The sequence below is a fragment of the Apodemus sylvaticus genome, chromosome 9 (assembly GCF_947179515.1).
Source record: "Apodemus sylvaticus chromosome 9, mApoSyl1.1, whole genome shotgun sequence".
NCBI lineage: Eukaryota > Metazoa > Chordata > Mammalia > Rodentia > Muridae > Apodemus > Apodemus sylvaticus.
In genome coordinates, this window is record NC_067480.1 from 102,691,378 (window position 1) to 102,702,905 (window position 11,528).

Genomic DNA, 11,528 nt, shown 5'->3' on the forward strand with positions numbered 1-11,528 from the left:
AGTTGTGAATCCCCACATTGACTGCAGCATACTGCGGAAAAAAAAAAAAAAAAAACGTTCTCTAATCAAGGTTGACAGCAGGCCAGGTGGATCGGTATAAGCATAAACATTTAGACAGTAGATTGTCAACATGACCAGTCATATGGTGTAAATAATTATTCAAATAAAGTCAAAATCACTTAAGTTTTTAACTTATTATTTTCCTGATCCTAAGTGAGGACTTGTTCTTTCCATCAGTGTTGTCAGTAATTTGAAGTCTATCTTAGCATTTGATGAGCAACTTACCAAAATGTAAGCAAATAAACATGGCCATTGATAGCGATCATAACTTCTGCATACTATCATGGTGTTCAATAGATTTTAACTTCTGTTTTATATATATGTGTATATATATAAATATATGTATAAATACATATATGTATATGCATAATTACATACAATATATAATAATTTATATACCCATATATAGGTATAATTTATATGCATATATACATATTTAAATTCAATAAATTTTAGCTTTTGTAATATATATGCATGTATAAAAATGCATATATTATAAAATGTATATATGTAATTTATTTATGAATACATATATATACACATATGTATATATAAAACAAAAGCTAAAATATATTGAACACCATGATAGTATGCAGAAGTTGTAAGCATATATGCATATATGTATATACACATATATGTGTATATACATATATATTATACACACATATGTGTAGACACAGTAGCTTTTGTGTGTGCTGAATGTTTAGAGGAATATTAGTTCACTGAATGATGTAAGATTATTCATTTTTAGAGAAATTCCCAAAGTATATATAAGAGAAATGTAAAGGAATTGATAATTGTGATAAAAAGAAAAGCAAAATAGCATAATTAAAGCAAATTTTAAGCAAAATAGATCCAAGCCCTTGTTTTTATATATAAATTACCAAGTTAGTATTTTATAAGTATCATTTTACTATGTGTGCATTTCCTTTGTCAATACTATGTGGAATTCAAAATTTTCATCATAAGGAATTTTTCATTTTCTGTCCTGTTTTCTAGCCAATCATAAAATAATATCCATGTCATTTTTGAGTTATCTGTTCGTCTTTTTTTTTTTTTTTGGCTTTCTACTATTTTATTTTATTGCATTTATTTACTTATTTATGTATTAGATATTTTCTTTATTTACATTTCAAATGTTATCCCTTTTCCTCATTTCCCCTCCCCAAACCCCCATCCCATCCCCCTCCCCCTGCTCACTAACCCACCCACTCCTGCTTCCCTGTCTTGGCATTCCCCTATACTGGGGCATCCAGCCTTCTCAGAACCAAGGGCCTCTCCTCACACTGATGTCCAGCAAGGCCATCCTCTGCTACATATGCAGCTGAAGCCATGGGTCCCTCCATGTGTACTCTTTGGTTGGTGGTTTAGTCCCTGGGAGCTCTGGGGGTCTGGTTGGGTCATATTGTTGTTGCTCCTATGGGGCTACAAACCTCTTCAGCTGCTTGGGTCCTTTCTCTAACTCCTCCATTGGGGACCTCGTGCTTAGTCCAATGGTTGGCTGTGAGCATCTGCCTCTGTATTTGTCAGGCAACAGCAGAGCCTCTCAGGAGACAGTTATATCAGGCTCCTGTCAGCAAGTACTTCTTGGCATCCACAGTAGAGTCTGGGTTTGGTAACTATATATGAGATGGATCTCCAAGTGGGGCAGTCAGTCTCTGCTCCACAAATATATATATATATATATATATATATATATATATATATATATGGAATGCTTCATGAATTTGTGTGTCATCCTTGCAAAAGGGCCATGCTAATCTCTGTATCATTCGAACTTTAGTATATGTGCTGCTGAAGTGAGCACTATCTGTTCTTCTAATTTGGTAATATAGACATCCCTACCTTAAACTATAAGTCACTGGCAAGGATACTTTCAGTTCAAATCAATTAAGGGACTATATACTTTGTAGCTACTATAAACAGAAGTGGATCATGCATAGAACTAACTATATGCATAAAGCAAATAGCACAAGAAACTTTAGAAAGATTTTTTTTACGTACTACTGGATATTCAAAGTTAAATATTTCCAAAGAATATGTATAGAAATATATCCTAAAATATTAATACTCCAATCCAGAAATTTTACAAGTTAAGGTAATATGCATGCACAAGATATCCAGTTTAAATTTATATGTCCCATTAAGTAAGCCACAGTTTGCTACACTCTTCTCTCAGGGGGTGTACGTGTAAACTGTATATAAAATATTTTCTGGAAGTGTGGAGCAGTTTACAGAGTTATTAAAAAGAACCTGTAGAGAACTGCTGTAGCAAAAGCTTTCATAAAGATAAGGAGAATATCATAAAAGGAAGGAAGAAAATATTTTTCTCATAAGAGAATGGGAAAAAAAAACAAACAACCTCTCAGTTTTCTAACAGTAGGTCTGTGACACATTCATAAGATGTCGGATCACAGCCATCTGGAGTGTTCACATCTGCACCGCAGCTTATAGCTGGCCAAATCACTGAAATATGACAGCTCTGGAGATAACACTACACTCACAAAAAAAACATACAGTAGTTTCCATAAAAATTAAAGAAAATGACTCTCCTACAAATTCAGATGAGTATTTAAGTTGTAAGAAAGGGATGGGCAAGTGTGTCTACCAAGAACCTTTCCTACTAAATATAACATATCTATTCTCTACTTCAAGAGTCTTGAGAGCATTGAGTGGAGAACAAGCATGGACTGATACTTGCAAAATCTGAGCTATTATATGTGAAGATAGATGAACTTTATTGTGAATAAAACTTGCTGCAACCAAAATAGCTTTAAAACAGAAAAAATGGAATTCAGTCATCATCTAGGAGAAATCTGCTGAAGACTCTATCAATGTCCTGGAAATTCCAGTTGAAACACTTGATATTAAAGGTAACTCATAAGGAGTATGATGAAATAATTTTAAATATTGTTTTGAAGTTCAAGCTCTTTTAAAAGAAAAACAAAACAAGTTGTGTCATTTAGGTATGTAAGGTGGTGTCCATGTCCAAATAAAGCTTAACTAGGGTATAAATGTCAGCTGCTAAGATAAGCGTATTGACTATTAGTTAACTAATTAAGCACTACATGCAATTAATTTAAACAAGCTTCTAAAAGACAAAATTAGGAAGTTTTTTTTTTTTTTCAAAAATAGCAACCAAATCGTGTCACAGTCAAGGAAAATGCTGACCTTGTTTGTGCTTCTGGTTTTGTTGGTTTTGTACTTTAGCTGGAGCAATGTTCTCCTTCATTTTCTCATTGGATCCTATATGGTTAAACAATATTGATGAAAAGAAAAAAAACCAAGAACTATCTGTATAGCTGTATAGCAATTACAAATACTCTGCTGGAATGATCTCAATTTTTGAAAAAAAAAAAAAAGTCCTGCTACAGATGAGCAAATTGAGAGCTAAAAGTTTCACCTACTTTGATGTTGGGTAAATCTTGAAAATGCGGGCCTCAGGATTTACAGGGGGAAACTGCATTAAAACAACTGAAAATAGACACAGCAAGTAGAGAAGTGGTGGAGAAAGAGGAACCCTTATTTGCTTTTGGTGAGGATGATAAGGTAGCACTCTGGAAACCAGTATGGTGAGGTCTCAGAAGTCTACAATGTAATCTATATGATGCAGCTATAACGCTCTTTGGCTTATGCTCAAAGGACTCAACATCCTACTCAACAGATACTGGAGTAGGCATGTTCATAGCTACCCTATTCACAGTAGCCAAGAAATGGAAACAATGCCTTTCAACAGACGAATGAATGGTGAAAAGAATGAGAGCAAGAGAGACAGAGAGAGGTGGTTCCTCCGAAAACTGGGCACCTCACTTCCAGAAGATCCTGCTATACCACTCCTGGGCATATACCCAGAGAATTCCCCACCATGTAATAAGGATACATGCTCTACTATGTTCATAGCATCCCTATTTATAATTGCCAGAAGCTGGAAAGAACCCAGGTATCCCTCAACAGAAGAGTGGATGCAAAAAATTGGTATATCTACACAATGGAGTACTATTCAGCCATTAGAAACAATGAATTCATGAAATTCTTAGGCAAATGGATGGAGCTAGAGAACATCATACTAAGTGAGGTAACCCAGACTCAAAAGGTGAATCATGGTATGCACTCACTAATAAGTGGATATTAACCTAGAAAACTGGAATACCCAAAACATAATCCACACATCAACCTAGGTACAAGAAGAAAGGAGGAGTGGCCCCTGGTTCTGGAAAGACTCAGTGAAACAGTATTCGGCAAAACCAGAACAGGGAAGTGGGAAGGGGTGGGTGGGAGGACAGGGGAAGAGAAGGGGACTTATGGGACTTTCGGGGAGTCGGGGGCTAGAAAAGGGGAAATCATTTGAAATGTAAATAAATTGTATTGAATAAAAAAAATATAATAAATTAAAAAAATAAATAAAATAAATAAATATAGTTAAATATGAGATATTTAACTGTCTCCAAATCCAACTATATAAGCAATTACCCAAATGAGAAATATTAACTGAATCGGAACCAAATCAGAACTAGTCACTGAGAAGAAAAAAAAAGAGAGAGACAGAGAGAGAGATGGAGAGAGAGAGAGAGAGAGAGAGAGAGAGAGAGAGAGAGAGAGAAAGAGAGAGAGAGAGTTAAAAGCTAGTTTTTAGGGAACATTCATGGAATGTGGGACTTGTCACAGGGATTAAGCTTTTCTGCAGCTGTTTCTGCCACTTTGGCTCAGTATAGTAAAAGTTGGTTTTCCTCTGAAAAATTCCTGCTTTTCTATTTATATGTTTTAAGCATTCACATGAGGGTTGGTTGTAGAGAGAGTCTTCAGTCTGACCTATCTTTAAGAAGATGAACACATGCGACCTTCTCATTTTCAATGCAGTTTCAGAATAATCTTGGTATAATTTCCTTAAATAGAGGTAGAACGAGTTTTAGCACTTTTGTACAGAGCATTTCTGTTTATGTGCAAGCAGGTCTTTTAAAAAGTTGGTAAGCAAAATCTCAAATGAGTATTTCCCCACTGTTAAAGAACTTATATATGAAATGCATCACTTGTCCAAGTAACTTTTCTGCTGGGTTGTTACTGTCATAATGTTAAAAAGTTGTGGCACACACCTTTAATCCCAGCACTTGGGAGGCAGAGGTAGGTGGATTTCTGAGTTCAACAGACAGCCTGGTCTACCGTGTGAGTTCTAGGACAGCCAGGGCTATACAGAGAAACCCTGCCTTGAAACCACCCCCCCAAAAAATGTATCATTTTATTTGGGGGTGAGGGTTCTCACTACGTACACAAGCTGGTTTGGAAGCCATTATAAAGATTAAGTCAGCCTTGAGCTCACAGAGATCTTCCTCTCTCTGTTTCTGCCTCCCAGGTGCTGGGATTAATGGTGTACATTGATAGCCTGGCAAGAAATCATTTTTAATAGAGTGTATTTTCATCTTTCTCCATAATTTATTTTGTAGCTACAGATGCTAAGTTACCAATTAGCCATAAGTGTTTTCTGGAACTTAAGTCTGAAGTTCTCTAAACAAGTTTGTTTCTTGTTATATGGTAACTTTGGATAAGACTCAGATTTTAGGATCATAGAATTAGTTTTTAAGATGTTAGTACTTATTAGAATTTTTTTCATTTCCACTTATTTCATAGAAAAATGAAACTCTCAAAGCTAATAAAGTATAGATAATAAGCTGGAAGCAGCACAGATTGTTAGGAGAACCAGCTCAGAAGTCAAGCCTTGTAAGCACCAGACAAATGCACTTTATCCCATTCTTCCCAACCCTAGTTCAAGCCCACACTCCCAAACCTGTACCAAACTCCACTCTCCTACCTGTCTACTGGTTGGTCAGGTTATAAAGCTTGGAACCAGGTACCTTTTTCCACTGAGCCATCTCCACTATCCTTTTAATTTTTGATTTTTTTATTAGCTTAAAAGATTTTTTTCATTTTTTATTTTTTCATGCATAACCTAGTTTTTGTTAATTCATCCTTCCCTCTTATTAAGATTTGGCCTGCTGCTGTGCATTATAATACTAAACTCTATACCCAAAGGTCTAGACCTGCAAGTAACTTCTCAAGCTTGCAAGCTTTTGTAGTGCACAACTTGATCCTTGATTTAAAACTATTGGTTAAATAAAATTGGGTACGGTCAATTACTGAAGGGATTATAGGTAGGTGGGTTTGGAGTGACCTGGGAGGGGGAGAAGGAAGAAGAAGGGAGGAAGAGAGAGGAGGCCACCATGAGGGGAGATGAACCATGGGCACATCCATCTCCAAGAGAAACAGCCAAGGGAAACAGCAAGCATCTGGGGCACATCTATTGAGAGGTAGCCAGGCCAGCAGTTAGAAGAGTAGATTAGGGGTTAATTGTCAAAGCCAGATAAAATAACCATAGTCTGAGTCTCATTGATTTGTAAGCTAGTCAGGGATAAGCTTCAATTGCTTGTATTACAACCTTTCCCCACTTAATTATGCTTTCCTAAAAAAGAGAGTGGTTAGTGCTATCTGTAATTTCTCATGCTATTCAACATCGTACTCTAGTATATACATATACATCATATACATACATGTACACGTACACATACACATACATATATACACATATACATACACATACACATATACATATATATGCATGTACATGTGCATATGTAATATTAATATATAATAGATATCCAGTGTATTAGTACATAATAATTACATATATTATTAATATTACATATACTATATTATATATTAGTATGATTTGCTATACTAATAATAATGTAATATATTATTATTATGTTAGTTTATTAATATAAACTAATAATAGTATATGTAATATATATATAATTCAGTACTATGTTTTCCTTTTATAATTACAAAAAGCTGTGTATGAAAATTTTTTCAACATAATCTGCATTCTAAGCTAATGATTCCCATTTAGTCTTTAATATGAATGGCAACATCAATTCTTCTTGAAACAGACAATTATCAGTATTATTATCCAATACCTATCACTGGGTTGAACTAGCTCTTTGTCTCATGCATTTCCACATGTGGTACCTGTACTTTCCATTTCTTCAGTCTTATTAATTGAGAATTGGGTTTGATTTGGAAGGTGATTAATTGTTCCATTAGGTAGCTGTTCTCGGGGAATAAGACAAAAATATTTCTCTGCACGCTAGGTGTCACTAAATAAATTAGGTCAGAATTCATCAAACTGTGGTACAACCACACAAGCGAGAGGTGCAACAGTAATAAACGTATTATGTCAGGAGGCTAAAGAGCTATGACAGCCATGCTGTTACTTCCCTCGGGCATTTTGCTGTTGAGTATGATCTCTGCACTCTGCACTCTGCACAAGAGAAGAGTAATATTTTTGAGCTGTTTGGAAACAGCAGATAGTAATAAAAACATCTTGAAGGCGGATCATGATGAAAATAGCAAACGAAGAAGGATTTATCTAATAGCCTAATAGGCAGGCAGAGAAAGAGAGAAGCCATGATTAGATAACAAAGATGGCAAACATCCAAGATGGCCTGTTCCTCACCTTCCCAACTTGAGGCAAGGCTGACTGCTTTTTAAAAAGACCTAGTGAGCCCCCTGGTGGTCGACTGGCTCAACAAGTTCAAAGGTGAATCAGGACATGTTTACACAAGGGATATGTGCCATCCTCTCTTTCTTCAAATGGACCAACCCTAAGTTAGGGAAGGAAGACCCTTCAGTGACTTAAACAGACAGGCCTCAGTGAGAGGGATGGCTTGGACTTCCCAATACCAACCTTTGTTTTTCATAGGTTCTCTCTATGAAACTTGCCTGGTTTCGTAAACACAAGGCAATTTTATAAAAGTTAATCAGAGCTTCCATAATCCTTGCTCCCGAAGAGTTTATATTCTAAAGAGTTTATATTCTAAAACAGTAGTGCTGAATGTAAAAGACAGCAACCTGATTCATGCGAGTAGGACTTTATGATAGTGTTTTACTATTCGAGAGTATTTTCAACGCTTAATGCGGGGGCTGGTAATATAACTCTATTAACAGTAGGGTGCTTGCTTGGCATCCAGGAAACCATGAGTTTGATCCATGAGCACAGCATATGGAGGGTTTGGTGGAGCGCACTTGTAATCCTGGAACTTGGAAGGCAGGGGCAGGGCAGTCAGAAGATCACAGTCACCCTCATCAGCCAAGTAAATTTGTGTCTAGTTTGGGATCTGTGAGAACCTATCTCCAACAAACAAAACAATAAAAACCAAACTGTAATGCTACTGAGTTACATCATTGGAAAAGGGCATAGGAGATGATATTAGAACAACTGAGACCAATAAGTGAAAAGGGGGAGAGAACAGAAAGACAGCACAGGATGTAGGAGTTTTCTTAGCGTCAGAGCCTAACAAAATAAATCAGACACATCCGAGATACAAGCCTCTGCGCCAGTTCAAAAAAGTATCTACCTTGTCCTGATCTGAACAATTGCTTAGCATTAAGATTCTGCACTCAATACAGAAGATACCATGAATCCTTCTAGACATAAACCGGAAGCCTCATCGTCCAAGCTAGCCCACAAACCACTTCAGACTCCTGAGCGCCTTCCTGATTTGGACTCCTTCTGAGGCACTTCTGTTCTCTGTAATTTAATCTAGACTCAGTCAAAGAAAGAAGTAATTTTACTGCACAGCAGGGATAATCTTACATAGAGCAATTTGCAAAGGGACTAACTACAGCCCTTTATTGATGTCAACAAAGACTCTATGGCGATAAAACTCTGTAGCCTGCGTGTAAATGAACATATACTAATAACTTAACTACTTGCTATTAAATAAAGTGTCTATAGGGGGTTAAAATTTTTAAGTGAACACCACTCTTATCAATGCATTCCCATGCACCGGGCAATACTAATAGACTGTGTCCTTAGCAGGCAGTGTGGAGGCCATTCCATAAAATTCTTTAATTTACATGAAAGCAAATAATACAATGATATGGAGAAGACCGACCTGCAAATTATAAAACACATTTAAAAACACAACTGAAAATAAAGTGGAAAACCAAAGCAAAGCCTTTAGCATCAAAAAAGAGATAAATCATTGTGATGCTTTTTCTCCTATTAAAATGGAGACTAAATAAAATAGTATGTTTACTTCAATGCTTATTGCTGAAGGTTAAGTATTACTACAGGGAACACTTTAAAGCCATGTGCAATCATCTTTAGGTGTCTTTTCTGTGCTTCCATCACACCCAATTCTCCTTATATTCAACCAGCTGTATTTCCTCCATAGGGAAGAGTCTCCCAATAGAAAACACATATAAGATATGAATAATGATGAGTCTAAATTAATATTTAATAATGTATGCTTTAAGTAATAAAAAATACTCATTAAATTCAAGTAGAAATTTACCAGAAGCCTCAGTGCACCTCCCAGAGTCCTGCACATTTCTTGTTATGGCTTTCACTTAGTATAAGGTAATAAGCATACTTCCCTGAAGTATGCACTGCATAACACGAATTGTTTTAGGTTGAGAGTCAAAGCCATTTGCTCAGGCTGAATGAAACTATTTCATGCAACAAGGCCACAGTTTGTCCAGCCATTTTCAGAAGCGCATTTAAATGCTCTAATGTCCCTATGGATTTTTTTCTTCTCCAGTGAATTAGATCCGAGTTAATGGGACCCATTAAATCTACTTTCGTTGAATCTCTTAACTGAGTGTCTCCAAGTTGTTTCTTTCTCAGATGCCTTTCAAGATTTTTTATTTGTTCCATCAGAGTCACTTTGAATTAAAGCTTTTGTTGCTCTATGAAATGCACCCATGACGAGACAGAAATACCTGACAGTATTTAGAGGTTAAGTGGATGTGATCTGCTACTGACCGTGTGTACCACTGGATGAGAATGCTATCTGATGCACTGTCTAATCTGCTGTGACATTCAAGTTTTTAAGTGATGCTCAAGGAGACGGAAGGCTTAACTCCACACGTATCCCAAAGTGCACTGGTCCTCTGTCTGTTAACTTGCTAATGAACCATGATTGAGTAAAGTAATGAAGAGTTTACAGAAAGCCCCAGGAAACCAATTTCCAATTTTGCAACCAGCAGGCTTTAGCTTCACTTCAGCCCTTGCTAATTTTGTCTGAGAGCAGACTTGGGTACTAAATGCCATCCAGGCTCTGTGCTCAGACAGACTTTTCTAATCCCCATAACTTGTCTATTAATGAGCATCTCTTTGTCAGGTCCATTCTACTTCTCTGAGTTGTTAATAAATAGAGTAGGTAAAAATTGCTATAAGATTGGAAACATTGCGAAGAATTATTACATGTCTGGCCTATTAAATAAAGCAAGAAACTAAATGCAATTAATGCACAAAGATGATTTATAATTAACTTCAGCAAAATTGTATAAACAGTTTCACACACACACAACATATATCGTTACATGTGTACACTTACATATACATATGCATATACATGGGATTAAGGTTATATTTTAACATTATTCAGAGAGCAGAAATGCATTCATTATAATTTTTGACCTAATAAACCACAATCTAATATTTTAAAATATAAGTTACATTTTCAACATATTTAAATGTCATCACAGAACTTGTGCAAATTGGAGCTAACTCCTGTGTCAGATGCTAATTTATGCACCCAATAAAGTTTCTTATATATTTTGATTGATGTGGCATTTCCCTCTCTAGCTGCAGTTGTCCAGTGTCTTCTGCTTATTAAAAAAAAAAAAAAAGGACGAAAGTAAATTTCCTTGTGTATAGATTCTTTAAAATTGACTGTGCTCTGCCTTACCGAAGGGCAGGGAAGCCTGTCTGTAATGACCTGTCTGTAAAGGTCGTGTTCATGCAAACAGGGCGATTATCAACATGGTAACAATGGTCTATGATCATCAGGAGGGTGAACAAGTCAGGGTTTTTCCAGACAAGGATGAAATCTTGTTACTGAGAATCATAGCAAGGAATTGGAATACCTCTCTTATTCTTGTTCTCTTACTTCCACCTTTGAAAGTGTGATCCCTCTTTGTCAAGAAACCCTACTGGTTAAATAAATCAAGGAAAACAGGAAGCTGTCAATAGCTTTTCAAATTGGGAGTTCTGCCATTCAATTAGATTAACTGTGGTGTAGGGAGGGGCTCTCTCCTTTCTCTGTTGTAAAGGTGAGGAATGTAAAAGGTACCTTGCTGGGGATATGGGCTCTAGCATTCTGGCTGTAACATTGTTATCTCTGAAATCCTTTTCCTCTTGTTCCAGCTCAGTGAAGTCTGCGGGCCCCATGGGGATAAAAATCTAAATGCTTCAGTGGCACGGAAAGACGTTGTGCCCATCAGCATTACCGAGGCTGGACATTTCTTTTGGCTTTTTCCTCTTCGGGAAAGCTGCCTATTTTACATAATATTCCATGGGAAGGAAAGGTGTGCAAACCTCCAAGCCTATGTGTTTTAAACCACCCTTTGCAAATTTTAAATCCTTTTAAAGATTTCAGCATTCCAGGTTTGTACGGAGTCCGGTCTAATAA

The 11,528-nt window shown here is 36.4% G+C and overlaps 1 non-coding gene across 1 annotated transcript; it reads right to left on the minus strand.

Moving 5' to 3' along the window:
* Positions 1-1,763: 1,763 nt before the first annotated feature.
* On the minus strand, positions 1,764-1,867 carry LOC127693211 (U6 spliceosomal RNA). The gene has a single exon (XR_007979662.1). It is a non-coding gene; the product is annotated as a U6 spliceosomal RNA (small nuclear RNA).
* Positions 1,868-11,528: the final 9,661 nt, after the last annotated feature.